Raw genomic sequence first — 27,417 nt, 5'->3', positions numbered from 1 at the left:
ATTTACTTCATGCGTGCCAAAAAGCATGCCTCGCACGACAGATTTAAATGGGGAATGGAGCCTGCTTCTTGCTGTTTTTCCTGTGGTTGCAGTTACAAAGTTGATCGTGCTTTCACATTCTGTTAACAGTATTCACTGGCTGAGCTTTATCAGTTGGTTCGTAAAGGAATCTCTGCTTCGGTTCCAGAAAAGTCATCTGTGGTGTGTTTTTTTCCGTGCCCATGGCAGTCTTTTAAAGCTGGTAGTAGTGGCGGCGAAGTTAATTTTTTATCCTCTTTAAAAGAATAAGGACGGGCTGGGGCGAGCTCCATTTACCACTCTTTCAGCTAACTGCCGAACTCCCGAACTGATTACACTGCAGAGCCACAGGCGCCTCGCTTTTCTCCATTCTCTGGGTCAGGGTGAAAAAAAACTTGCTGGTATTAGCTGGCCTGCTGGGAGCACCTCTTCTTCACTGATAAGCAAGATTTGTGTTTCATCTTTCTCAAGCTGTATAGATTTCTTTCAAAACAAGTTGTTCCAGAAAGGAAACGAACACTTGCATTCACCTGAATTAAAAGGCATGGGATTTGCCCGTAAGGATAAATTCTGTACAGTAAGACAGGAAGAAAGGCACCGCTGGGAATCGGACCCAGGATCTCCTGTTTACTAGACAGGCGCTTTAGCCAACTAAGCCACGGTGCCGGCAAAGTGCTGTCCTTTGACAGCCACATGGACACGTCTCAACTGCTCTGAGACATCTGCATTCGGTGTGCACCGAGCCTGCTCGCCTTGCAAGTTTCCTCATTTACATGCGATAGCTCCACCACTAAGAGAAAGGATGAGAAATGGCTTTTATCTGGCACTTTTCATGTCAGAGGATCTCAATCTGCTTTCCGTGTACAAGAGGATGTCCAACTCATGTAGCTAAAGACGTAGACGACAGTGCTCCACTGAAATCTTGATCTCACAACCCTCGGCATGACTCCGCTGTGTTCTGCTTTAGACAAAGGGGGGAAAAGACTTCTTTCATCACACGTTTTGCACTGTTTACGGTGTTCGCAGTGCTCTTTCTTAAATGAAAACCAGGAATCGGCACCATATGAGGTGAGACTAGATAATATTGGATCAAGTAGCCTCGCCATTCCATGCGTGACGTGCGCAAAGTGTAATTCCTGTCTTTATAGTGTGCTTGTTAGAGACTTAGCTGGCACCCAGAGCGCTTTAAATCCGGGAGTCAGCAGCCCAAGACAATAGAGCTTCCTTCGTCTATGTTTTTTGCGTGATGGGGGAAACCATGCGTGTGCTGCAAACGATCTTAGTATCGAAGTGCCGTCCCACATAACCGATCCGAACAATCTGCTTTACAGAGGAGCACTGCCGGAGCTTATCGTTGGCAAACTGAAGACCAGGCTGACCTCTTCTGTGACTCTTGAACACTGAGTCTCAAGGTTGTGAATTCAAGCTCCACGCTGGCGGGAAATTCCATAGGTAATGATCACATTTTCTTGCATGCTAATCAAAAGAAATATTAAGAAACTTTTCCCGATACCAGTTTTTTACAAAAGTAAAGGCACATGGCACATGTGTGCCACATCACGTCAGAGTTTAGTGACAACTACCTCAGAGATTGTAAGCTGGGTAGTTTCAGATCAGATCACTTTTTGTATCAAAGGTTCAAGCAAACCCGAATACTTTTGCAAGAGACATTTCAGAATCCCAGTCAAATCCAGTACGATTGCTGGATCCTTTGAATTCGACTGAACTATAGCACAGATCTGCAGTCCACCATTAGAATACTGTGGGTGTGCTGTATAAGCCATACCGCCCAAAATAGTTCTAAAACAGGAGAAGCATCCTCGTTTAGGAATGTGGTATAAAGTGAAATGGTCTTGGAAGAGTCCTACGTTTGAACAGTTCAAAATAGACGTCAAGGGGTATTTACGGACTCTTTCGAAATGTAAGAACAAGCTGTGCGGACCTTATCTTTATTTACCTTGTGTAATCGTTTTTCATAAAGTGTAATTGTATTATAGCATGTGCCCCTGACGATTTTCTTGATACGTTATATGTGCTCTTGTTTGTATTGTATGTAGTTTTGTTGTTCAAATAAAACGTAAAAGACACAACTTTCCGGATGCGGCTGCTGTAAAAATAAAATGACATCAAGGGTGCTGTACGCAGAGGTCTGAAACCTGCTCCACAGAAGATCTTTATCCAGAGGTGTTAAAGAAGTCGAGATCTCGCCATGAGAGGGGAAGCATCTCAGAAAAAGCAGGTGCAGTCGGTTCCACGGTCATAACGCCACTAAGTCGGGCGACAAGAGCAAAACCCACCCGGCTTCCTCCGGGCAAGTAATGAGACAAAGAGACAGCACACAGCGGGTAGCGTGGCCGAGCGGTCTAAGGCGCTGGATTAAGGCTCCAGTCTCTTCGGGGGCGTGGGTTCAAATCCCACCGCTGCCAGGTGCTTCTGTCGAGACCCCCTTTCAGCTGGCTTCAGACGAAAGGGAGGGAGCTGCTTCTTGGCAGTCTCTCGAGAAGCTAAGCAAAGTGTTTAAAGATACTTTCTCAGCTTGACATCAAGGCACAAAACAAAAATCTTCTTGCGTCCTCTCAACCCAAAAGCGCTTTGCCACTTTTTGCGTTATGCAGGGAACGACGTCTGCCCAGATCACTTTTGTGTCAATGCAAATCGTAGTGTGCCCTCCGTTTTAATGTTGGCTGTGCTGGCGTGCTGCTTCTGTCTGTGAAACTTGAATGTTCTGCTTCTTCACACCAAATCATCGGCGGGGGTTGAGCTTGTTAAATCTTTGCGCATAGCGCTCCTTTGGAAGTACTTTGTCCAAGTTCAAAAGCGATCGTGGGATTTACTTCATGCGTGCCAAAAAGCATGCCTCGCACGACAGATTTAAATGGGGAATGGAGCCTGCTTCTTGCTGTTTTTCCTGTGGTTGCAGTTACAAAGTTGATCGTGCTTTCACATTCTGTTAACAGTATTCACTGGCTGAGCTTTATCAGTTGGTTCGTAAAGGAATCTCTGCTTCGGTTCCAGAAAAGTCATCTGTGGTGTGTTTTTTTCCGTGCCCATGGCAGTCTTTTAAAGCTGGTAGTAGTGGCGGCGAAGTTAATTTTTTATCCTCTTTAAAAGAATAAGGACGGGCTGGGGCGAGCTCCATTTACCACTCTTTCAGCTAACTGCCGAACTCCCGAACTGATTACACTGCAGAGCCACAGGCGCCTCGCTTTTCTCCATTCTCTGGGTCAGGGTGAAAAAAAACTTGCTGGTATTAGCTGGCCTGCTGGGAGCACCTCTTCTTCACTGATAAGCAAGATTTGTGTTTCATCTTTCTCAAGCTGTATAGATTTCTTTCAAAACAAGTTGTTCCAGAAAGGAAACGAACACTTGCATTCACCTGAATTAAAAGGCATGGGATTTGCCCGTAAGGATAAATTCTGTACAGTAAGACAGGAAGAAAGGCACCGCTGGGAATCGGACCCAGGATCTCCTGTTTACTAGACAGGCGCTTTAGCCAACTAAGCCACGGTGCCGGCAAAGTGCTGTCCTTTGACAGCCACATGGACACGTCTCAACTGCTCTGAGACATCTGCATTCGGTGTGCACCGAGCCTGCTCGCCTTGCAAGTTTCCTCATTTACATGCGATAGCTCCACCACTAAGAGAAAGGATGAGAAATGGCTTTTATCTGGCACTTTTCATGTCAGAGGATCTCAATCTGCTTTCCGTGTACAAGAGGATGTCCAACTCATGTAGCTAAAGACGTAGACGACAGTGCTCCACTGAAATCTTGATCTCACAACCCTCGGCATGACTCCTCTGTGTTCTGCTTTAGACAAAGGGGGGAAAAGACTTCTTTCATCACACGTTTTGCACTGTTTACGGTGTTTGCATTGCTCTTTCTTAAATGAAAACCAGGAATCGGCACCATATGAGGTGAGACTAGATAATATTGGATCAAGTAGCCTCGCCATTCCATGCGTGACGTGCGCAAAGTGTAATTCCTGTCTTTATAGTGTGCTTGTTAGAGACTTAGCTGGCACCCAGAGCGCTTTAAATCCGGGAGTCAGCAGCTCAAGACAATAGAGCTTCCTTCGTCTATGTTTTTTGCGTGAAGGGGGAAACCATGCGTGTGCTGCAAACGATCTTAGTATCGAAGTGCCGTCCCACATAACCGATCCAAACAATCTGCTTTACAGAGGAGCACTGCCGGAGCTTATCGTTGGCAAACTGAAGACCAGGCTGACCTCTTCTGTGACTCTTGAACACTGAGTCTCAAGGTTGTGAATTCAAGCTCCACGCTGGCGGGAAATTCCATAGGTAATGATCACATTTTCTTGCATGCTAATCAAAAGAAATATTAAGAAACTTTTCCCGATACCAGTTTTTTACAAAAGTAAAGGCACATGGCACATGTGTGCCACATCACGTCAGAGTTTAGTGACAACTACCTCAGAGATTGTAAGCTGGGTAGTTTCAGATCAGATCACTTTTTGTATCAAAGGTTCAAGCAAACCCGAATACTTTTGCAAGAGACATTTCAGAATCCCAGTCAAATCCAGTACGATTGCTGGATCCTTTGAATTCGACTGAACTATAGCACAGATCTGCAGTCCACCATTAGAATACTGTGGGTGTGCTGTATAAGCCATACCGCCCAAAATAGTTCTAAAACAGGAGAAGCATCCTCGTTTAGGAATGTGGTATAAAGTGAAATGGTCTTGGAAGAGTCCTACGTTTGAACAGTTCAAAATAGACGTCAAGGGGTATTTACGGACTCTTTCGAAATGTAAGAACAAGCTGTGCGGACCTTATCTTTATTTACCTTGTGTAATCGTTTTTCATAAAGTGTAATTGTATTATAGCATGTGCCCCTGACGATTTTCTTGATACGTTATATGTGCTCTTGTTTGTATTGTATGTAGTTTTGTTGTTCAAATAAAACGTAAAAGACACAACTTTCCGGATGCGGCTGCTGTAAAAATAAAATGACATCAAGGGTGCTGTACGCAGAGGTCTGAAACCTGCTCCACAGAAGATCTTTATCCAGAGGTGTTAAAGAAGTCGAGATCTCGCCATGAGAGGGGAAGCATCTCAGAAAAAGCAGGTGCAGTCGGTTCCACGGTCATAACGCCACTAAGTCGGGCGACAAGAGCAAAACCCACCCGGCTTCCTCCGGGCAAGTAATGAGACAAAGAGACAGCACACAGCGGGTAGCGTGGCCGAGCGGTCTAAGGCGCTGGATTAAGGCTCCAGTCTCTTCGGGGGCGTGGGTTCAAATCCCACCGCTGCCAGGTGCTTCTGTCGAGACCCCCTTTCAGCTGGCTTCAGACGAAAGGGAGGGAGCTGCTTCTTGGCAGTCTCTCGAGAAGCTAAGCAAAGTGTTTAAAGATACTTTCTCAGCTTGACATCAAGGCACAAAACAAAAATCTTCTTGCGTCCTCTCAACCCAAAAGCGCTTTGCCACTTTTTGCGTTATGCAGGGAACGACGTCTGCCCAGATCACTTTTGTGTCAATGCAAATCGTAGTGTGCCCTCCGTTTTAATGTTGGCTGTGCTGGCGTGCTGCTTCTGTCTGTGAAACTTGAATGTTCTGCTTCTTCACACCAAATCATCGGCGGGGGTTGAGCTTGTTAAATCTTTGCGCATAGCGCTCCTTTGGAAGTACTTTGTCCAAGTTCAAAAGCGATCGTGGGATTTACTTCATGCGTGCCAAAAAGCATGCCTCGCACGACAGATTTAAATGGGGAATGGAGCCTGCTTCTTGCTGTTTTTCCTGTGGTTGCAGTTACAAAGTTGATCGTGCTTTCACATTCTGTTAACAGTATTCACTGGCTGAGCTTTATCAGTTGGTTCGTAAAGGAATCTCTGCTTCGGTTCCAGAAAAGTCATCTGTGGTGTGTTTTTTTCCGTGCCCATGGCAGTCTTTTAAAGCTGGTAGTAGTGGCGGCGAAGTTAATTTTTTATCCTCTTTAAAAGAATAAGGACGGGCTGGGGCGAGCTCCATTTACCACTCTTTCAGCTAACTGCCGAACTCCCGAACTGATTACACTGCAGAGCCACAGGCGCCTCGCTTTTCTCCATTCTCTGGGTCAGGGTGAAAAAAAACTTGCTGGTATTAGCTGGCCTGCTGGGAGCACCTCTTCTTCACTGATAAGCAAGATTTGTGTTTCATCTTTCTCAAGCTGTATAGATTTCTTTCAAAACAAGTTGTTCCAGAAAGGAAACGAACACTTGCATTCACCTGAATTAAAAGGCATGGGATTTGCCCGTAAGGATAAATTCTGTACAGTAAGACAGGAAGAAAGGCACCGCTGGGAATCGGACCCAGGATCTCCTGTTTACTAGACAGGCGCTTTAGCCAACTAAGCCACGGCGCCGGCAAAGTGCTGTCCTTTGACAGCCACATGGACACGTCTCAACTGCTCTGAGACATCTGCATTCGGTGTGCACCGAGCCTGCTCGCCTTGCAAGTTTCCTCATTTACATGCGATAGCTCCACCACTAAGAGAAAGGATGAGAAATGGCTTTTATCTGGCACTTTTCATGTCAGAGGATCTCAATCTGCTTTCCGTGTACAAGAGGATGTCCAACTCATGTAGCTAAAGACGTAGACGACAGTGCTCCACTGAAATCTTGATCTCACAACCCTCGGCATGACTCCTCTGTGTTCTGCTTTAGACAAAGGGGGGAAAAGACTTCTTTCATCACACGTTTTGCACTGTTTACGGTGTTTGCAGTGCTCTTTCTTAAATGAAAACCAGGAATCGGCACCATATGAGGTGAGACTAGATAATATTGGATCAAGTAGCCTCGCCATTCCATGCGTGACGTGCGCAAAGTGTAATTCCTGTCTTTATAGTGTGCTTGTTAGAGACTTAGCTGGCACCCAGAGCGCTTTAAATCCGGGAGTCAGCAGCTCAAGACAATAGAGCTTCCTTCGTCTATGTTTTTTGCGTGAAGGGGGAAACCATGCGTGTGCTGCAAACGATCTTAGTATCGAAGTGCCGTCCCACATAACCGATCCAAACAATCTGCTTTACAGAGGAGCACTGCCGGAGCTTATCGTTGGCAAACTGAAGACCAGGCTGACCTCTTCTGTGACTCTTGAACACTGAGTCTCAAGGTTGTGAATTCAAGCTCCACGCTGGCGGGAAATTCCATAGGTAATGATCACATTTTCTTGCATGCTAATCAAAAGAAATATTAAGAAACTTTTCCCGATACCAGTTTTTTACAAAAGTAAAGGCACATGGCACATGTGTGCCACATCACGTCAGAGTTTAGTGACAACTACCTCAGAGATTGTAAGCTGGGTAGTTTCAGATCAGATCACTTTTTGTATCAAAGGTTCAAGCAAACCCGAATACTTTTGCAAGAGACATTTCAGAATCCCAGTCAAATCCAGTACGATTGCTGGATCCTTTGAATTCGACTGAACTATAGCACAGATCTGCAGTCCACCATTAGAATACTGTGGGTGTGCTGTATAAGCCATACCGCCCAAAATAGTTCTAAAACAGGAGAAGCATCCTCGTTTAGGAATGTGGTATAAAGTGAAATGGTCTTGGAAGAGTCCTACGTTTGAACAGTTCAAAATAGACGTCAAGGGGTATTTACGGACTCTTTCGAAATGTAAGAACAAGCTGTGCGGACCTTATCTTTATTTACCTTGTGTAATCGTTTTTCATAAAGTGTAATTGTATTATAGCATGTGCCCCTGACGATTTTCTTGATACGTTATATGTGCTCTTGTTTGTATTGTATGTAGTTTTGTTGTTCAAATAAAACGTAAAAGACACAACTTTCCGGATGCGGCTGCTGTAAAAATAAAATGACATCAAGGGTGCTGTACGCAGAGGTCTGAAACCTGCTCCACAGAAGATCTTTATCCAGAGGTGTTAAAGAAGTCGAGATCTCGCCATGAGAGGGGAAGCATCTCAGAAAAAGCAGGTGCAGTCGGTTCCACGGTCATAACGCCACTAAGTCGGGCGACAAGAGCAAAACCCACCCGGCTTCCTCCGGGCAAGTAATGAGACAAAGAGACAGCACACAGCGGGTAGCGTGGCCGAGCGGTCTAAGGCGCTGGATTAAGGCTCCAGTCTCTTCGGGGGCGTGGGTTCAAATCCCACCGCTGCCAGGTGCTTCTGTCGAGACCCCCTTTCAGCTGGCTTCAGACGAAAGGGAGGGAGCTGCTTCTTGGCAGTCTCTCGAGAAGCTAAGCAAAGTGTTTAAAGATACTTTCTCAGCTTGACATCAAGGCACAAAACAAAAATCTTCTTGCGTCCTCTCAACCCAAAAGCGCTTTGCCACTTTTTGCGTTATGCAGGGAACGACGTCTGCCCAGATCACTTTTGTGTCAATGCAAATCGTAGTGTGCCCTCCGTTTTAATGTTGGCTGTGCTGGCGTGCTGCTTCTGTCTGTGAAACTTGAATGTTCTGCTTCTTCACACCAAATCATCGGCGGGGGTTGAGCTTGTTAAATCTTTGCGCATAGCGCTCCTTTGGAAGTACTTTGTCCAAGTTCAAAAGCGATCGTGGGATTTACTTCATGCGTGCCAAAAAGCATGCCTCGCACGACAGATTTAAATGGGGAATGGAGCCTGCTTCTTGCTGTTTTTCCTGTGGTTGCAGTTACAAAGTTGATCGTGCTTTCACATTCTGTTAACAGTATTCACTGGCTGAGCTTTATCAGTTGGTTCGTAAAGGAATCTCTGCTTCGGTTCCAGAAAAGTCATCTGTGGTGTGTTTTTTTCCGTGCCCATGGCAGTCTTTTAAAGCTGGTAGTAGTGGCGGCGAAGTTAATTTTTTATCCTCTTTAAAAGAATAAGGACGGGCTGGGGCGAGCTCCATTTACCACTCTTTCAGCTAACTGCCGAACTCCCGAACTGATTACACTGCAGAGCCACAGGCGCCTCGCTTTTCTCCATTCTCTGGGTCAGGGTGAAAAAAAACTTGCTGGTATTAGCTGGCCTGCTGGGAGCACCTCTTCTTCACTGATAAGCAAGATTTGTGTTTCATCTTTCTCAAGCTGTATAGATTTCTTTCAAAACAAGTTGTTCCAGAAAGGAAACGAACACTTGCATTCACCTGAATTAAAAGGCATGGGATTTGCCCGTAAGGATAAATTCTGTACAGTAAGACAGGAAGAAAGGCACCGCTGGGAATCGGACCCAGGATCTCCTGTTTACTAGACAGGCGCTTTAGCCAACTAAGCCACGGCGCCGGCAAAGTGCTGTCCTTTGACAGCCACATGGACACGTCTCAACTGCTCTGAGACATCTGCATTCGGTGTGCACCGAGCCTGCTCGCCTTGCAAGTTTCCTCATTTACATGCGATAGCTCCACCACTAAGAGAAAGGATGAGAAATGGCTTTTATCTGGCACTTTTCATGTCAGAGGATCTCAATCTGCTTTCCGTGTACAAGAGGATGTCCAACTCATGTAGCTAAAGACGTAGACGACAGTGCTCCACTGAAATCTTGATCTCACAACCCTCGGCATGACTCCTCTGTGTTCTGCTTTAGACAAAGGGGGGAAAAGACTTCTTTCATCACACGTTTTGCACTGTTTACGGTGTTTGCAGTGCTCTTTCTTAAATGAAAACCAGGAATCGGCACCATATGAGGTGAGACTAGATAATATTGGATCAAGTAGCCTCGCCATTCCATGCGTGACGTGCGCAAAGTGTAATTCCTGTCTTTATAGTGTGCTTGTTAGAGACTTAGCTGGCACCCAGAGCGCTTTAAATCCGGGAGTCAGCAGCTCAAGACAATAGAGCTTCCTTCGTCTATGTTTTTTGCGTGAAGGGGGAAACCATGCGTGTGCTGCAAACGATCTTAGTATCGAAGTGCCGTCCCACATAACCGATCCAAACAATCTGCTTTACAGAGGAGCACTGCCGGAGCTTATCGTTGGCAAACTGAAGACCAGGCTGACCTCTTCTGTGACTCTTGAACACTGAGTCTCAAGGTTGTGAATTCAAGCTCCACGCTGGCGGGAAATTCCATAGGTAATGATCACATTTTCTTGCATGCTAATCAAAAGAAATATTAAGAAACTTTTCCCGATACCAGTTTTTTACAAAAGTAAAGGCACACGGCACATGTGTGCCACATCACGTCCGAGTTGAGTGACAACTACCTCAGAGATTGTAAGCTGGGTAGTTTCAGATCAGATCACTTTTTGTATCAAAGGTTCAAGCAAACCCGAATACTTTTGCAAGAGACATTTCAGAATCCCAGTCAAATCCAGTACAATTGCTGGATCCTTTGAATTCGACTGAACTATAGCACAGATCTGCAGTCCACCATTAGAATACTGTGGGTGTGCTGTATAAGCCATACCGCCCAAAATAGTTCTAAAACAGGAGAAGCATCCTCGTTTAGGAATGTGGTATAAAGTGAAATGGTCTGGGAAGAGTCCTACGTTTGAACAGTTCAAAATAGACGTCAAGGGGTATTTACGGACTCTTTCGAAATGTAAGAACAAGCTGTGCGGACCTTATCTTTATTTACCTTGTGTAATCGTTTTTCATAAAGTGTAATTGTATTATAGCATGTGCCCCTGACGATTTTCTTGATACGTTATATGTGCTCTTGTTTGTATTGTATGTAGTTTTGTTGTTCAAATAAAACGTAAAAGGCACAACTTTCCGGATGCGGCTGCTGTAAAAATAAAATGACATCAAGGGTGCTGTACGCAGAGGTCTGAAACCTGCTCCACAGAAGATCTTTATCCAGAGGTGTTAAAGAAGTCGAGATCTCGCCATGAGAGGGGAAGCATCTCAGAAAAAGCAGGTGCAGTCGGTTCCACGGTCATAACGCCACTAAGTCGGGCGACAAGAGCAAAACCCACCCGGCTTCCTCCGGGCAAGTAATGAGACAAAGAGACCACACACAGCGGGTAGCGTGGCCGAGCGGTCTAAGGCACTGGATTAAGGCTCCAGTCTCTTCGGGGGTGTGGGTTCGAATCCCACCGCTGCCAGGTGCTTCTGTTGAGACCCCCTTTCAGCTGGCTTCAGACGAAAGGGAGGGAACTGCTTTTTGGCAGTCTCTCGAGAAACTAAGCAAAGTGTTTAAAGATACTTTCTCAGCTTGACATCAAGGCACAAAACAAAAACCTTCTTGCGTCCTCTCAACCCAAAAGCGCTTTGCCACTTTTTGCGTTATGCAGGGAACGACGTCTGCCCAGATCACTTTTGTGTCAATGCAAATCGTAGTGTGCCCTCCGTTTTAATGTTGGCTGTGCTGGCGTGCTGCTTCTTTTTGTGAAACTTGAATGTTCTGCTTCTTCACACCAAATCATCGGCGGGGGTTGAGCTTGTTAAATCTTTGCGCATAGCGCTCCTTTGGAAGTACTTTGTCCAAGTTCAAAAGCGATCGTGGGATTTACTTCATGCGTGCCAAAAAGCATGCCTCGCACGACAGATTTAAATGGGGAATGGAGCCTGCTTCTTGCTGTTTTTCCTGTGGTTGCAGTTACAAAGTTGATCGTGCTTTCACATTCTGTTAACAGTATTCACTGGCTGAGCTTTATCAGTTGGTTCGTAAAGGAATCTCTGCTTCGGTTCCAGAAAAGTCATCTGTGGTGTGTTTTTTTCCGTGCCCATGGCAGTCTTTTAAAGCTGGTAGTAGTGGCGGCGAAGTTAAGTTTTTATCCTCTTTAAAAGAATAAGGACGGGCTGGGGCGAGCTCCATTTACCACTCTTTCAGCTAACCGCCGAACTCCCGAACTGATTACACTGCAGAGCCACAGGCGCCTCGCTTTTCTCCATTCTCTGGGTCAGGGTGAAAAAAAACTTGCTGGTATTAGCTGGCCTGCTGGGAGCACCTCTTCTTCACTGATAAGCAAGATTTGTGTTTCATCTTTCTCAAGCTGTATAGATTTCTTTCAAAACAAGTTGTTCCAGAAAGGAAACGAACACTTGCATTCACCTGAATTAAAAGGCATGGGATTTGCCCGTAAGGATAAATTCTGTACAGTAAGACAGGAAGAAAGGCACCGCTGGGAATCGGACCCAGGATCTCCTGTTTACTAGACAGGCGCTTTAGCCAACTAAGCCACGGCGCCGGCAAAGTGCTGTCCTTTGACAGCCACATGGACACGTCTCAACTGCTCTGAGACATCTGCATTCGGTGTGCACCGAGCCTGCTCGCCTTGCAAGTTTCCTCATTTACATGCGATAGCTCCACCACTAAGAGAAAGGATGAGAAATGGCTTTTATCTGGCACTTTTCATGTCAGAGGATCTCAATCTGCTTTCCGTGTACAAGAGGATGTCCAACTCATGTAGCTAAAGACGTAGACGACAGTGCTCCACTGAAATCTTGATCTCACAACCCTCGGCATGACTCCTCTGTGTTCTGCTTTAGACAAAGGGGGAAAAGACTTCTTTCATCACACGTTTTGCACTGTTTACGGTGTTTGCAGTGCTCTTTCTTAAATGAAAACCAGGAATCGGCACCATATGAGGTGAGACTAGATAATATTGGATCAAGTAGCCTCGCCATTCCATGCGTGACGTGCGCAAAGTGTAATTCCTGTCTTTATAGTGTGCTTGTTAGAGACTTAGCTGGCACCCAGAGCGCTTTAAATCCGGGAGTCAGCAGCTCAAGACAATAGAGCTTCCTTCGTCTATGTTTTTTGCGTGAAGGGGGAAACCATGCGTGTGCTGCAAACGATCTTAGTATCGAAGTGCCGTCCCACATAACCGATCCAAACAATCTGCTTTAAAGAGGAGCACTGCCGGAGCTTATCGTTGGCAAACTGAAGACCAGGCTGACCTCTTCTGTGACTCTTGAACACTGAGTCTCAAGGTTGTGAATTCAAGCTCCACGCTGGCGGGAAATTCCATAGGTAATGATCACATTTTCTTGCATGCTAATCAAAAGAAATATTAAGAAACTTTTCCCGATACCAGTTTTTTACAAAAGTAAAGGCACACGGCACATGTGTGCCACATCACGTCCGAGTTGAGTGACAACTACCTCAGAGATTGTAAGCTGGGTAGTTTCAGATCAGATCACTTTTTGTATCAAAGGTTCAAGCAAACCCGAATACTTTTGCAAGAGACATTTCAGAATCCCAGTCAAATCCAGTACGATTGCTGGATCCTTTGAATTCGACTGAACTATAGCACAGATCTGCAGTCCACCATTAGAATACTGTGGGTGTGCTGTATAAGCCATACCGCCCAAAATAGTTCTAAAACAGGAGAAGCATCCTCGTTTAGGAATGTGGTATAAAGTGAAATGGTCTGGGAAGAGTCCTACGTTTGAACAGTTCAAAATAGACGTCAAGGGGTATTTACGGACTCTTTCGAAATGTAAGAACAAGCTGTGCGGACCTTATCTTTATTTACCTTGTGTAATCGTTTTTCATAAAGTGTAATTGTATTATAGCATGTGCCCCTGACGATTTTCTTGATACGTTATATGTGCTCTTGTTTGTATTGTATGTAGTTTTGTTGTTCAAATAAAACGTAAAAGACACAACTTTCCGGATGCGGCTGCTGTAAAAATAAAATGACATCAAGGGTGCTGTACGCAGAGGTCTGAAACCTGCTCCACAGAAGATCTTTATCCAGAGGTGTTAAAGAAGTCGAGATCTCGCCATGAGAGGGGAAGCATCTCAGAAAAAGCAGGTGCAGTCGGTTCCACGGTCATAACGCCACTAAGTCGGGCGACAAGAGCAAAAACCCACCCGGCTTCCTCCGGGCAAGTAATGAGACAAAGAGACAGCGCACAGCGGGTAGCGTGGCCGAGCGGTCTAAGGCGCTGGATTAAGGCTCCAGTCTCTTCGGGGGCGTGGGTTCGAATCCCACCGCTGCCAGGTGCTTCTGTCGAGACCCCCTTTCAGCTGGCTTCAGACGAAAGGGAGGGAACTGCTTTTTGGCAGTCTCTCGAGAAACTAAGCAAAGTGTTTAAAGATACTTTCTCAGCTTGACATCAAGGCACAAAACAAAAACCTTCTTGCGTCCTCTCAACCCAAAAGCGCTTTGCCACTTTTTGCGTTATGCAGGGAACGACGTCTGCCCAGATCACTTTTGTGTCAATGCAAATCGTAGTGTGCCCTCCGTTTTAATGTTGGCTGTGCTGGCGTGCTGCTTCTTTTTGTGAAACTTGAATGTTCTGCTTCTTCACACCAAATCATCGGCGGGGGTTGAGCTTGATAAATCTTTGCGCATAGCGCTCCTTTGGAAGTACTTTGTCCAAGTTCAAAAGCGATCGTGGGATTTACTTCATGCGTGCCAAAAAGCATGCCTCGCACGACAGATTTAAATGGGGAATGGAGCCTGCTTCTTGCTGTTTTTCCTGTGGTTGCAGTTACAAAGTTGATCGTGCTTTCACATTCTGTTAACAGTATTCACTGGCTGAGCTTTATCAGTTGGTTCGTAAAGGAATCTCTGCTTCGGTTCCAGAAAAGTCATCTGTGGTGTGTTTTTTTCCGTGCCCATGGCAGTCTTTTAAAGCTGGTAGTAGTGGCGGCGAAGTTAAGTTTTTATCCTCTTTAAAAGAATAAGGACGGGCTGGGGCGAGCTCCATTTACCACTCTTTCAGCTAACCGCTGAACTCCCGAACTGATTACACTGCAGAGCCACAGGCGCCTCGCTTTTCTCCATTCTCTGGGTCAGGGTGAAAAAAAACTTGCTGGTATTAGCTGGCCTGCTGGGAGCACCTCTTCTTCACTGATAAGCAAGATTTGTGTTTCATCTTTCTCAAGCTGTATAGATTTCTTTCAAAACAAGTTGTTCCAGAAAGGAAACGAACACTTGCATTCACCTGAATTAAAAGGCATGGGATTTGCCCGTAAGGATAAATTCTGTACAGTAAGACAGGAAGAAAGGCACCGCTGGGAATCGGACCCAGGATCTCCTGTTTACTAGACAGGCGCTTTAGCCAACTAAGCCACGGCGCCGGCAAAGTGCTGTCCTTTGACAGCCACATGGACACGTCTCAACTGCTCTGAGACATCTGCATTCGGTGTGCACCGAGCCTGCTCGCCTTGCAAGTTTCCTCATTTACATGCGATAGCTCCACCACTAAGAGAAAGGATGAGAAATGGCTTTTATCTGGCACTTTTCATGTCAGAGGATCTCAATCTGCTTTCCGTGTACAAGAGGATGTCCAACTCATGTAGCTAAAGACGTAGACGACAGTGCTCCACTGAAATCTTGATCTCACAACCCTCGGCATGACTCCGCTGTGTTCTGCTTTAGACAAAGGGGGGAAAAGACTTCTTTCATCACACGTTTTGCACTGTTTACGGTGTTCGCAGTGCTCTTTCTTAAATGAAAACCAGGAATCGGCACCATATGAGGTGAGACTAGATAATATTGGATCAAGTAGCCTCGCCATTCCATGCGTGACGTGCGCAAAGTGTAATTCCTGTCTTTATAGTGTGCTTGTTAGAGACTTAGCTGGCACCCAGAGCGCTTTAAATCCGGGAGTCAGCAGCCCAAGACAATAGAGCTTCCTTCGTCTATGTTTTTTGCGTGATGGGGGAAACCATGCGTGTGCTGCAAACGATCTTAGTATCGAAGTGCCGTCCCACATAACCGATCCGAACAATCTGCTTTACAGAGGAGCACTGCCGGAGCTTATCGTTGGCAAACTGAAGACCAGGCTGACCTCTTCTGTGACTCTTGAACACTGAGTCTCAAGGTTGTGAATTCAAGCTCCACGCTGGCGGGAAATTCCATAGGTAATGATCACATTTTCTTGCATGCTAATCAAAAGAAATATTAAGAAACTTTTCCCGATACCAGTTTTTTACAAAAGTAAAGGCACATGGCACATGTGTGCCACATCACGTCCGAGTTGAGTGACAACTACCTCAGAGATTGTAAGCTGGGTAGTTTCAGATCAGATCACTTTTTGTATCAAAGGTTCAAGCAAACCCGAATACTTTTGCAAGAGACATTTCAGAATCCCAGTCAAATCCAGTACGATTGCTGGATCCTTTGAATTCGACTGAACTATAGCACAGATCTGCAGTCCACCATTAGAATACTGTGGGTGTGCTGTATAAGCCATACCGCCCAAAATAGTTCTAAAACAGGAGAAGCATCCTCGTTTAGGAATGTGGTATAAAGTGAAATGGTCTGGGAAGAGTCCTACGTTTGAACAGTTCAAAATAGACGTCAAGGGGTATTTACGGACTCTTTCGAAATGTAAGAACAAGCTGTGCGGACCTTATCTTTATTTACCTTGTGTAATCGTTTTTCATAAAGTGTAATTGTATTATAGCATGTGCCCCTGACGATTTTCTTGATACGTTATATGTGCTCTTGTTTGTATTGTATGTAGTTTTGTTGTTCAAATAAAACGTAAAAGACACAACTTTCCGGATGCGGCTGCTGTAAAAATAAAATGACATCAAGGGTGCTGTACGCAGAGGTCTGAAACCTGCTCCACAGAAGATCTTTATCCAGAGGTGTTAAAGAAGTCGAGATCTCGCCATGAGAGGGGAAGCATCTCAGAAAAAGCAGGTGCAGTCGGTTCCACGGTCATAACGCCACTAAGTCGGGCGACAAGAGCAAAACCCACCCGGCTTCCTCCGGGCAAGTAATGAGACAAAGAGACAACACACAGCGGGTAGCGTGGCCGAGCGGTCTAAGGCGCTGGATTAAGGCTCCAGTCTCTTCGGGGGTGTGGGTTCGAATCCCACCGCTGCCAGGTGCTTCTGTCGAGACCCCCTTTCAGCTGGCTTCAGACGAAAGGGAGGGAACTGCTTTTTGGCAGTCTCTCGAGAAACTAAGCAAAGTGTTTAAAGATACTTTCTCAGCTTGACATCAAGGCACAAAACAAAAACCTTCTTGCGTCCTCTCAACCCAAAAGCGCTTTGCCACTTTTTGCGTTATGCAGGGAACGACGTCTGCCCAGATCACTTTTGTGTCAATGCAAATCGTAGTGTGCCCTCCGTTTTAATGTTGGCTGTGCTGGCGTGCTGCTTCTGTCTGTGAAACTTGAATGTTCTGCTTCTTCACACCAAATCATCGGCGGGGGTTGAGCTTGTTAAATCTTTGCGCATAGCGCTCCTTTGGAAGTACTTTGTCCAAGTTCAAAAGCGATCGTGGGATTTACTTCATGCGTGCCAAAAAGCATGCCTCGCACGACAGATTTAAATGGGGAATGGAGCCTGCTTCTTGCTGTTTTTCCTGTGGTTGCAGTTACAAAGTTGATTGTGCTTTCACATTCTGTTAACAGTATTCACTGGCTGAGCTTTATCAGTTGGTTCGTAAAGGAATCTCTGCTTCGGTTCCAGAAAAGTCATCTGTGGTGTGTTTTTTTCCGTGCCCATGGCAGTCTTTTAAAGCTGGTAGTAGTGGCGGCGAAGTTAATTTTTTATCCTCTTTAAAAGAATAAGGACGGGCTGGGGCGAGCTCCATTTACCACTCTTTCAGCTAACCGCCGAACTCCCGAACTGATTACACTGCAGAGCCACAGGCGCCTCGCTTTTCTCCATTCTCTGGGTCAGGGTGAAAAAAAACTTGCTGGTATTAGCTGGCCTGCTGGGAGCACCTCTTCTTCACTGATAAGCAAGATTTGTGTTTCATCTTTCTCAAGCTGTATAGATTTCTTTCAAAACAAGTTGTTCCAGAAAGGAAACGAACACTTGCATTCACCTGAATTAAAAGGCATGGGATTTGCCCGTAAGGATAAATTCTGTACAGTAAGACAGGAAGAAAGGCACCGCTGGGAATCGGACCCAGGATCTCCTGTTTACTAGACAGGCGCTTTAGCCAACTAAGCCACGGTGCCGGCAAAGTGCTGTCCTTTGACAGCCACATGGACACGTCTCAACTGCTCTGAGACATCTGCATTCGGTGTGCACCGAGCCTGCTCGCCTTGCAAGTTTCCTCATTTACATGCGATAGCTCCACCACTAAGAGAAAGGATGAGAAATGGCTTTTATCTGGCACTTTTCATGTCAGAGGATCTCAATCTGCTTTCCGTGTACAAGAGGATGTCCAACTCATGTAGCTAAAGACGTAGACGACAGTGCTCCACTGAAATCTTGATCTCACAACCCTCGGCATGACTCCGCTGTGTTCTGCTTTAGACAAAGGGGGGAAAAGACTTCTTTCATCACACGTTTTGCACTGTTTACGGTGTTTGCAGTGCTCTTTCTTAAATGAAAACCAGGAATCGGCACCATATGAGGTGAGACAATCTGCTTTACAGAGGAGCACTGCCGGAGCTTATCGTTGACAAACTGAAGACCAGGCTGACCTCTTCTGTGACTCTTGAACACTGAGTCTCAAGGTTGTGAATTCAAGCTCCACGCTGGCGGGAAATTCCATAGGTAATGATCACATTTTCTTGCATGCTAATCAAAAGAAATATTAAGAAACTTTTCCCGATACCAGTTTTTTACAAAAGTAAAGGCACACGGCACATGTGTGCCACATCACGTCCGAGTTTAGTGACAACTACCTCAGAGATTGTAAGCTGGGTAGTTTCAGATCAGATCACTTTTTTTATCAAAGATTCAAGCAAACCCGAATACTTTTGCAAGAGACATTTCAGAATCCCAGTCAAATCCAGTACGATTGCTGGATCCTTTGAATTCAACTGAACTATAGCACAGATCTGCAGTCCACCATTAGAATACTGTGGGTGTGTTGTATAAGCCATACTGCCCAAAATAGTTCTAAAACAGGAGAAGCATCCTCGTCTAGGAATGTGGTATAAAGTGAAATGGTCTGGGAAGAGTCCTACGTTTGAACAGTTCAAAATAGACGTCAAGGGGTATTTACGGACTCTTTCGAAATGTAAGAACGAGCTGTGTGGACCTTATCTTTATTTACCTTGTGTAATCGTTTTTCATAAAGTGTAATTGTATTATAGCATGTGCCCCTGACGATTTTCTTGATACGTTATATGTGCTCTTGTTTGTATTGTATGTAGTTTTGTTGTTCAAATAAAACGTAAAAGACACAACTTTCCGGATGCGGCTGCTGTAAAAATAAAATGACATCAAGGGTGCTGTACGCAGAGGTCTGAAACCTGCTCCACAGAAGATCTTTATCCAGAGGTGTTAAAGAAGTCGAGATCTCGCCATGAGAGGGGAAGCATCTCAGAAAAAGCAGGTGCAGTCGGTTCCACTGTCATAACGCCACTAAGTCGGGCGACAAGAGCAAAACCCACCCGGCTTCCTCCGGGCAAGTAATGAGACAAAGAGACAACACACAGCGGGTAGCGTGGCCGAGCGGTCTAAGGCGCTGGATTAAGGCTCCAGTCTCTTTTGGGGTGTGGGCTTGAATCCCACTGCTGCTAGGAGTTTTTGTGTTACAACCACCAAATGGAGCAATGTGTTAAAAGCTACTTTATCAGCTTAACATCAAAGCAGGGAGAAAAAACTGTTTCTTCTTCTCAACACAAATTATCGTTTCCACCTTCAGCAGGGAAGTTTGTCTACCAAGATCACTTTTGAGTCAGTGCAAATCACACGGGCACACGGCACATGTATGGCACATCACGTCCGAGTTTAGTGACAACTACCTCAGAGATTGTAAAGCTGGGTAGTTTCAGATCACTTTTTTATTAAAGGATCAAGCAAACCCGAATACCTTTGCAAGAGACATTTCAGAATCCCAGTCAAATCCTTTGAATTCGACTGAACTATAGCACAGATCTGCAGTCCACCATTAGAATACTGTGGGTGTGTTGTATAAGCCATACCGCCCAAAATAGTTCTAAAACAGGAGAAGCATCCTCGTTTAGGAATGTGGTATAAAGTGAAATGGTCTGCGAAGAGTCCTACGTTTGAACAGTTCAAAATAGACGTAAGGGTATATTTACAGACTCTTTCGAAATGTAAGAACAAGCTGTGTGGACATCATCTTTATTTACCTTGTGTAATCGTTTTTTAAGTGTTATTGAATTATAGCATGTGCCCCTGACGATTTTCTTGATACGTTATATGTGCTCTTGTTTGTATTGTATGTAGTTTTGTTGTTCAAATAAAAAGTAAAAGACACAACTTTCCAGATGCGGCTGCTTTAAAAATAAAATGACATCAAGGGTGCTGTACGCAGAGGTCTGAAACCTGCTCCACAGAAGATCTTTATCCAGAGGTGTTAAAGAAGTCGAGATCTCGCCATGAGAGGGGAACCATCTCAGAAAAAGCAGGTGCAGTCGGTTCCACGGTCATAACGCCCCTAAGTTGGGCGACAAGAGCAAAACCCACCCGTCTTCCTCCAGGCAAGTAGAGACAAAAAAAGAGGGCCCAGTGGGTAGCGTGGCCGAGCAGTCTAAGGTGCTGGATTAAGGCTCCATTCTCTTTGGGAGCGTGGGCTTGAATCCCACTGCTGCTAGGAGTTTTTGTGTTACAACCACCAAATGGAGCAATGTGTTAAAAGCTACTTTATCAGCTTAAAATCAAAGCAGGGAGAAAAAAGTGTTTCTTCTTCTCAATACAATTTATCGTTTCCACCTTCAGCAGGGAAGTTTGTCTACCAAGATCACTTTTGAGTCAGTGCAAATCACAGTGCGCCCTCAATTTTAATGTCGGTTGTGCTCCTTTTATCTGTGAAACGTTAATGTTCTGCATTTTCAAGTCGAGTCATCCTCAGGGGTAGAGCTGATTATGTCTTTCCGCATAGCGCTCCATCAGAAATAACTTGTCAAAGTCCAAAAGAGATTGTGGGTTTCACTTCAAGCAATCACAAAGCATACCTCACATGTCAGTTCTAAATGGGGAATTTGTTGGTTACGAAGCTGAACGTTTGTCCATGTTCTGCTAGAGTATCCACTCGCTTGCCTTTATAAGCAGTCTTGGAAAGATAAGCTGTGCTTCATCTCAGGAAAAATCATCAGTACTGTCATTTTATTCTGTGTGTATGGCAGTTATTTAAAGTATATAAAAATCACGAGTTCATAGACTTATCCAAATATCAACGGGACCTTGTAAACCTGTCAGAAGAATTCCTTCAATCCAATAGTTTCACTCCAGGGAAAAGGCAGGGAAACATAGAGAATTCTTATTTAAAGACAACATCCGTATTGGATTGCATGTAAGCAGGCACCACTCAGAATTCCTAATATGATTTTGAATTCAGTTTTGCAGTGCTTTAGTGCTTTACTACTTTCAGAGAGTCCTTTATTGACCTTGCTGAAGCAGAGAAGCGACATAATCACAATTGTGACCAGTTTTTCTGCTGTTTCTGGTTAATACTGATTATTATTTTGTATTTTGATTAGTATTTTTTGTAGCGTTCTTCCTCAGCTTTTTAGTTATTTGGTGAGCAAGAACCACTGAGAACGAGTCTGAATCAATCAAGAACACATATGGTACTGCTGTCCAGTGTATTACTGCTTCATCCTAATTGAGCTTTTCAGTGTTGAAGAAGACGTTTCCAATTTCGATTGCTGGTTTCAGAGGATGTGCTACAAGATCACAGATTCATTTGAAAAGATTTGGAGATGCATTGGCTGGGATTCAAACCTGGCTCAATTGCATGAAGGCACCTATACTCAGCAACGAGAGGAAAGGAGAAGGGGCCAGAGGTAGTGTGGCTGAATGGTCTAATATGCTGGATTTTAGGCTCCACTCTCTCAGGGGCGTGGGTTTAAATCCCACTACTGCCCAATGTTTCAAGACCTTACTTCCTGTGATTTGTAATATGGTCAGTAAAAGCACTTTATGTAAGTATCTCTTATGTCAGCGCTACAAGTCACTTACTGCTCCACAGGACTGGGGTTCAATCCCTGGCATCTTCAGGTGTTTTTTATAACTGTACTCACATCGAAATCTTCTGTTGAGTGAGAACTCTCGTGTTCATAGAGAGCCAGGTTTACCTTTTGAATCTCACCCGGGATTTCCTGAGAGATCATTCAGCGAGCGAGTCCTCCCTCTGGACACGGCATTGAGCTGAAAGCTGCACGAATTCCTCACTGTGTGTCCTGTACTGTTACAGGTGGTCCAGCGTAAATGTGCAGCACAGTGATATGAACAACTTGAACTTTTTCTGTATGTGAAGGAAAATGCAAAAGAGCATGTAAAGTATTGATCATATAAAATATCCGTGGTACAACTCGAGAAAAAAGTGAAGCACAAAACAGCGACTTTTGATGATTACAAGAGATTCAAGAAACACAACCGTCCGCAGATGGGTTCGGATCCTGAACGCTTAAGTCAAAAGAACAAAAGCGAAGTAAACTCTCTTCATTGTCTTATAGTTTATGTAATAAAACAATTTTTTACTTTCTTTATAATTTCTTACTGTTGATAGACGATTTATTGAATTTTAACAGAATCACAATTACAAATATTTGGGGTTAAACTGTTATTCACATACTCTAACAAAGAGAAACGTTAGTGTCTTCCGGTGTGTGAGCCAATTTCTCAAAACATTAAAAAATAAGTTATAGAAATTGAATTGTTCTACTTTTTAGGCTTGCATAGTCTTATTCATATTTCAGTTAAGCCTTTTCTTCTGTAGTAATTTCCTTTGATATTAAAATTAGTACTGATTTACAAGAATTTTGGAATAAGTTTCAGTTTAGGAAAATCCCAGAAGCCCAGAAGCTACCAAAACTGGTAATGTTCACATAATGTGTAATGCCAAAGCAGCAGTTGGGGTGGGAAACAAAAGGCATTTCTTGGTATGAATCCTTAAACTTCATAGATGGCGTTCTAGGACTTCTCGCTTCAGATAAAGCTGTCAATACATCATAGATTTCTACTCAATCAATATTAGCAGTGTTATCACTACCGAACACTAAATATAGATCCTGGCAATAATTCATGAGTTGTTTGTAAGAAAATTGTTTATGTTTTTTTTTAAAACATATTTTCAATACCAGACAAAATGTCGAAAGTTTCAATTTCATGCAACTGCTGAAATCTCTCTTCAATGGAAGTTATAAGTACAGTACATCCAAAATACTGCGGAATCAATCAAATTTACATGTTTCTTGTGGATCCAGATGATCATTTTGAGACTCAAAACATGCCTGTCTTTTCTTTTTTCGAGGACGAAGGAGTAGCAGCAGGAGTAGCAGTTATGGCAAGAACGTGTTTAGAGTTCAGCACTTCTCATTTCTAATGCAGAGCCATCGACTCGGAAAGCACCGCCCGCGATAAAAGAAATTGCAGAATTGGTCTGTTCATGCTGCCTACACACTTTGAATTGCTGGCATTTTCTGCAAGCGTTCCTTTTTGAGGGTTCATGAAATTCCTCACATTTGAGCCAACACTAAAATATTTCATTCGGGGTCGCCTAATTCATAGTGCAAACCGAATCTACAGGGGAATGCTGTGGCACATGAAGCCGTTTGTTATTCTGTTGTGAGGTGTGAGGGGCGGAATGCAAATTGAGTTGGTGAATAGAAAATGAAACAGGAGTCACTTCTTGAGCTACGAATTCCAAAAAGTATGAAAACCTGTGCATTTTAACAGTGCAGAATACTCACAAATTGCACTGAGTTGCTTGCTTTCTTCTGCTGCTTTTATATTTCAGTCATTCACTGTAGCACTGGAACAATTCAAGAGAGGTAAAAGCAGAAGCTGTCAGGAGTGGGATTTGAACCCACGCCTCCATTTGGAGACCAGAACACCCAAGCCAGCTGGAAAAACACATGTCTTTGAGTCTGGCGCCTTAGACCTGTAGCGGTGAGGCTTAATAATAAGGCAGAATTAAGTGTTTCTGAGCTTTCCCAAATTAGGCCTCATTTTTCTGTTCATCTCTGCGGTGCAGCCACAGAGAAACCATTCATGCAAGGTGATTTAAGGTCCAAGGACAGCTCCCAAAGGGGGATGCACTTAGCTAAGCCTGGCTATCATGATCAATGGTCACCCATTGGCGCCTATCTGTCTAGGGAGTGCCAGTTGGACATCTGGACTGCATTACTAAGTGTCAGGAGTAAGTGACTCATATCTCACCTTGATCAACCAATCAGGGACTGGTAGGGCCGAGTAACCCACGTGGGACTCTGATGCCCATGGAACTTTCAGCCAATCAATGAGCTGAAGTTCCTCCAGGTAAAAACAGGCAACACAGAGAGCCTGGGAGCTTCAGATTGAGATTCAGATTCAGATTCAACAATTCTAAAGGGAATTCAAAGGAGAATCCCAAGGGCAGGACATTCTCGCAGCGCGCCTCCTGACCATCCTGAGACTCAGCCCGGACAACCACGGAACGGCCAGTGTGTCCGAGTGCCAGAACTTTCCTTTGTTCTAAGAGTCTAGAGTGGAGGTTGCCAGAGAGTAACCAGCAGCAGGCCTCGTGAACAGGTCGGAACTGTGGACAGCTGAATTACTATTCTCAACTAGCTCTTCATCAGGAACGAACCGGTCCTCTTCCTGACTTGCTGGGACCCACAGTCATCTTTTCTCCTGTGCACAAACTGTGCTAGTTAAAGCCAACAGTGAGCATCAGCAGCGCACCGTCGCAAGCCGCACAGCACAGCCTGGCACGGAGCCAGAGAGCGCGGATTGGACAGCAACAGCCTGCAACTGTTTCTTTGTGCCCGCAGGAGATCTGAATCCCCAAAGATTGGATGAGTATTCAACTTCAATGCATTACAGCTCGAGAATTCAATTGTTATCCCAACCAGTTGATATCAATTTAATTCCTAAGAGTTATGTACTTGTTTTGAGTATCTAATGTAGAAGTTGTAACCAAGTTCATTTATGAAACGGTCTAAATGAATGATATACTGAACGTATGTCCTCTTGATATGTGTAACTCTTTGTAACTGATTGAATATATATCTTTTGTATTCTGATAACCCTCTCGATAAGATCTGTTAGGTTTATATGCATATTCTATGTATTAATAAATGTATCCCCGTGTATTAGTACCTGTGTGTGCGCGTTGTTTGAGTTATGTCGCATGGTTGGATTCTAAAGCCATCAAAAGAATCAACTTTGTGATTTACTGCTACAATTAATAATTGTCTCAGTAAATGCCCAAACCCTACAGAACTGGTGCCTTCAGAGAGCCACTATGATTACATATTTGGCGTCCCTGAACCGGTTTTCCCTACAGACCACTTGGCCACCCTGACAAGCACAAGCAAGCGGTGTGCTGAATGCACCAGTAGTTGACTAAACTGAGTTTCTTCCCTGAAATGATTTGCTTGCGAAGAGCCAAGTTGCCTTGAATGGATCTTGGAAATCAAATATACGGATGGATTGTTATTCGGTTGGGAGTTTTTAGGGGCGTATTATAAATTGAGTTGGTGAAAAGGCGCTTTTTGTTAGTCTGTCGGGAGGCTGCACAAGGTGTTTAGAGGGAGAACTTCTAAAAGGCAGGCTCTCTATGTTTAAAATCAAGAAAGATTTTTTTTTTCTCAATGGAAATGCTCTTTGGCACTTTCAGCTTTACGTAGGGAACAACGTCTGCCGAGATAACTTTTGAGTCAGTGCAAATGGTAATGTGCCACCAAGTATATTTAATATTGGCTGTGGTAGCGAGCTGCTTTTGTTTGTGAAGCCTTTACTTCTTTAAGCTGAATCATCGGCAGGAGTAGCTTATTAAATCTTTGCTCATTGCGCTCCATCAGAAATACCTTATCCATGTTCAAAAGAGATCAGGGGATTTACTTCATGCTTTCACATGGCATACCTTACACGAAAGATTTAATTATGAGACTCAAAATATGCCTGTCTTTTCTTTTTTCGAGGACAAATGGATTATTGAGGTGTAAAGATGGGTTCAAAACCAAAATCATCTGCTATTGCTGCTGTTTCTTCAAATCCTTTAATTGATCATTGATATCGAGGAATAATATTATACAAATTGTGGTTTTCTGTGAATTGCCAATTTTATTGTAATTACATCTTCGTGTACAGATGTCTTGCATGTATCACAAGGTATTACAGATGCAGCAATTCAAAATGGGTGGGGTATTTCGCGGCATACCCCGGTGGGCGTGTCGCGGTGTCATGCAGTATCACGCGGTTAATTGCGTCATCCCGGAAACTATCCGGCGTCACCTTGTAAAACCGCCAGGGGGAGCTTAACCTCTCATGTACAGCATTTGAGCTTTTAATTTTGAATTGTATAACAGCATGTTAATCATCAGTCATTAAAATGTTGGTATATTTTATGAAAGCAAGATTGCTCAGTTGGACAAAAGTACACAACCTACCTTTATCAGAAATATTTATGCATCAAAACCTTTACCGAAGATATTACTAATAGTATTATTAATGGATGACTTTGGACAAGCTGTATACTCAAAGTATAATTTCATTAGCACATTTGTACAAGCACTTGGAATCTGTCCAAGCCATACTTTGTCAGGCATTTTGTTTTACTTCAACAGGCATAAAAACTCCCTTGCTTTTAACAGGGCGTTTCATAATTTCTAACTACGAAAATGATTTAAAATGCGACACTTATCATTCAACTAGAGCTCAAAATATCACATGGATACTCAAGAAGACAGCAAAGACTGTATTAAAAGATACTTGTATGTAGCAACGCTTTCTTTTCCGTATACCAGATTTTATGGAACCACTTCAGAGGGGTGTCAGCCAGTCAGATTCCAGGAATCGGTACTTTAAAGGAAAAATACACGCCGGTATTCCATTTCTCCCTAACGATTTTAAGCATCGAAGTATATAACTAGCATGTGAAATAGCGTGTAAAAAAGTGGTAGTTTTAAGCTTTTCTACTAATATAATATGGAATCACGTTTCTAAAGAATTTAATAACGATATGATTATATTTGTGTACTGCGACAGGGCTGTGTAGGGCTGTTTCGCCTCTCTCTTCATGCAACTTCCCTTGTAGCCTACTGGTCTACGTGCCCAATTATCAACTTACGGGTTGTGTGTTCAAATCCAGCTTGTGCAAACATTTCTTCTAAAAAACAGAATAGCGATATTATGGACAATCAATTGACTTTTATAATTCAAAATATCACAACATGATCGATTCTAAGTCATTTTTGATAACAATGAATAGTCACCTTCTTCCCTTCTGACAATGGTCCCTGTTTCTGCTTCCTGCTTCTAGTGTGTGTGTGTGCAATAGAGTAAATTTTTATAGAGAAATGCAGGCTGGACAGTATGCGTTACAATATAAACATTTATATTGATTTAAATCGTGTTCTGATTTAAATCGCAAACACGAGTTTAATTATATGTGTTTTTTAATCATAATCAGGCTAATGCAACATACATTGATACAGTATCTTTGTCTTCTAAGTATCTTAATAAACTTTCAGCATACCTTTCTACCCGTTTAGATTTATATTTCTTGGGATTTTGGGATCAAACGTGGAAGGATTAGATTGTAATCGTTTTTATTTTTCAAATATGAGATTGTATTTCTGAATGTTATGTTACACTTACAGTAGTTCACTGTTTTAAATACATCGAATTAAGAAAGTTATGTGTAGCACTTTAGATATTTTTTTCTGAACCAGGGAAAATCTGATCATGTTTCTCTATAACAATAA

At 43.8% G+C, this 27,417-nt stretch overlaps 13 non-coding genes across 13 annotated transcripts; 6 read left to right on the top strand and 7 right to left on the bottom strand.

The window, feature by feature from the left end:
• Window positions 1–610: 610 nt before the first annotated feature.
• trnat-agu (transfer RNA threonine (anticodon AGU)) lies at window positions 611–684 on the bottom strand. Its single transcript has one exon. It is a non-coding gene; the product is annotated as a tRNA-Thr (tRNA).
• Window positions 685–2,362: 1,678 nt separating this feature from the next.
• trnal-aag (transfer RNA leucine (anticodon AAG)) lies at window positions 2,363–2,444 on the top strand. The gene has a single exon. It is a non-coding gene; the product is annotated as a tRNA-Leu (tRNA).
• Window positions 2,445–3,456: 1,012 nt separating this feature from the next.
• Window positions 3,457–3,530, bottom strand: trnat-agu (transfer RNA threonine (anticodon AGU)). Its single transcript has one exon. It is a non-coding gene; the product is annotated as a tRNA-Thr (tRNA).
• Window positions 3,531–5,208: 1,678 nt separating this feature from the next.
• On the top strand, window positions 5,209–5,290 carry trnal-aag (transfer RNA leucine (anticodon AAG)). The gene has a single exon. It is a non-coding gene; the product is annotated as a tRNA-Leu (tRNA).
• Window positions 5,291–6,302: 1,012 nt separating this feature from the next.
• On the bottom strand, window positions 6,303–6,376 carry trnat-agu (transfer RNA threonine (anticodon AGU)). The gene has a single exon. It is a non-coding gene; the product is annotated as a tRNA-Thr (tRNA).
• A 1,678-nt stretch (window positions 6,377–8,054) lies between these two features.
• On the top strand, window positions 8,055–8,136 carry trnal-aag (transfer RNA leucine (anticodon AAG)). The gene has a single exon. It is a non-coding gene; the product is annotated as a tRNA-Leu (tRNA).
• A 1,012-nt stretch (window positions 8,137–9,148) lies between these two features.
• On the bottom strand, window positions 9,149–9,222 carry trnat-agu (transfer RNA threonine (anticodon AGU)). The gene has a single exon. It is a non-coding gene; the product is annotated as a tRNA-Thr (tRNA).
• Window positions 9,223–10,900: 1,678 nt separating this feature from the next.
• Window positions 10,901–10,982, top strand: trnal-aag (transfer RNA leucine (anticodon AAG)). Its single transcript has one exon. It is a non-coding gene; the product is annotated as a tRNA-Leu (tRNA).
• A 1,012-nt stretch (window positions 10,983–11,994) lies between these two features.
• trnat-agu (transfer RNA threonine (anticodon AGU)) lies at window positions 11,995–12,068 on the bottom strand. Its single transcript has one exon. It is a non-coding gene; the product is annotated as a tRNA-Thr (tRNA).
• Window positions 12,069–13,746: 1,678 nt separating this feature from the next.
• Window positions 13,747–13,828, top strand: trnal-aag (transfer RNA leucine (anticodon AAG)). The gene has a single exon. It is a non-coding gene; the product is annotated as a tRNA-Leu (tRNA).
• A 1,012-nt stretch (window positions 13,829–14,840) lies between these two features.
• On the bottom strand, window positions 14,841–14,914 carry trnat-agu (transfer RNA threonine (anticodon AGU)). Its single transcript has one exon. It is a non-coding gene; the product is annotated as a tRNA-Thr (tRNA).
• A 1,678-nt stretch (window positions 14,915–16,592) lies between these two features.
• trnal-aag (transfer RNA leucine (anticodon AAG)) lies at window positions 16,593–16,674 on the top strand. Its single transcript has one exon. It is a non-coding gene; the product is annotated as a tRNA-Leu (tRNA).
• A 1,012-nt stretch (window positions 16,675–17,686) lies between these two features.
• trnat-agu (transfer RNA threonine (anticodon AGU)) lies at window positions 17,687–17,760 on the bottom strand. Its single transcript has one exon. It is a non-coding gene; the product is annotated as a tRNA-Thr (tRNA).
• Between the last annotated feature and the right edge of the window lie 9,657 nt (window positions 17,761–27,417).

The sequence above is a fragment of the Lepisosteus platostomus genome, chromosome 5, assembly GCF_059453375.1.
Source record: "Lepisosteus platostomus isolate fLepPlt1 chromosome 5, fLepPlt1.hap1, whole genome shotgun sequence".
Classification (NCBI taxonomy): domain Eukaryota; kingdom Metazoa; phylum Chordata; class Actinopteri; order Semionotiformes; family Lepisosteidae; genus Lepisosteus; species Lepisosteus platostomus.
This window is presented reverse-complemented; position numbering and strand designations above follow the sequence as displayed.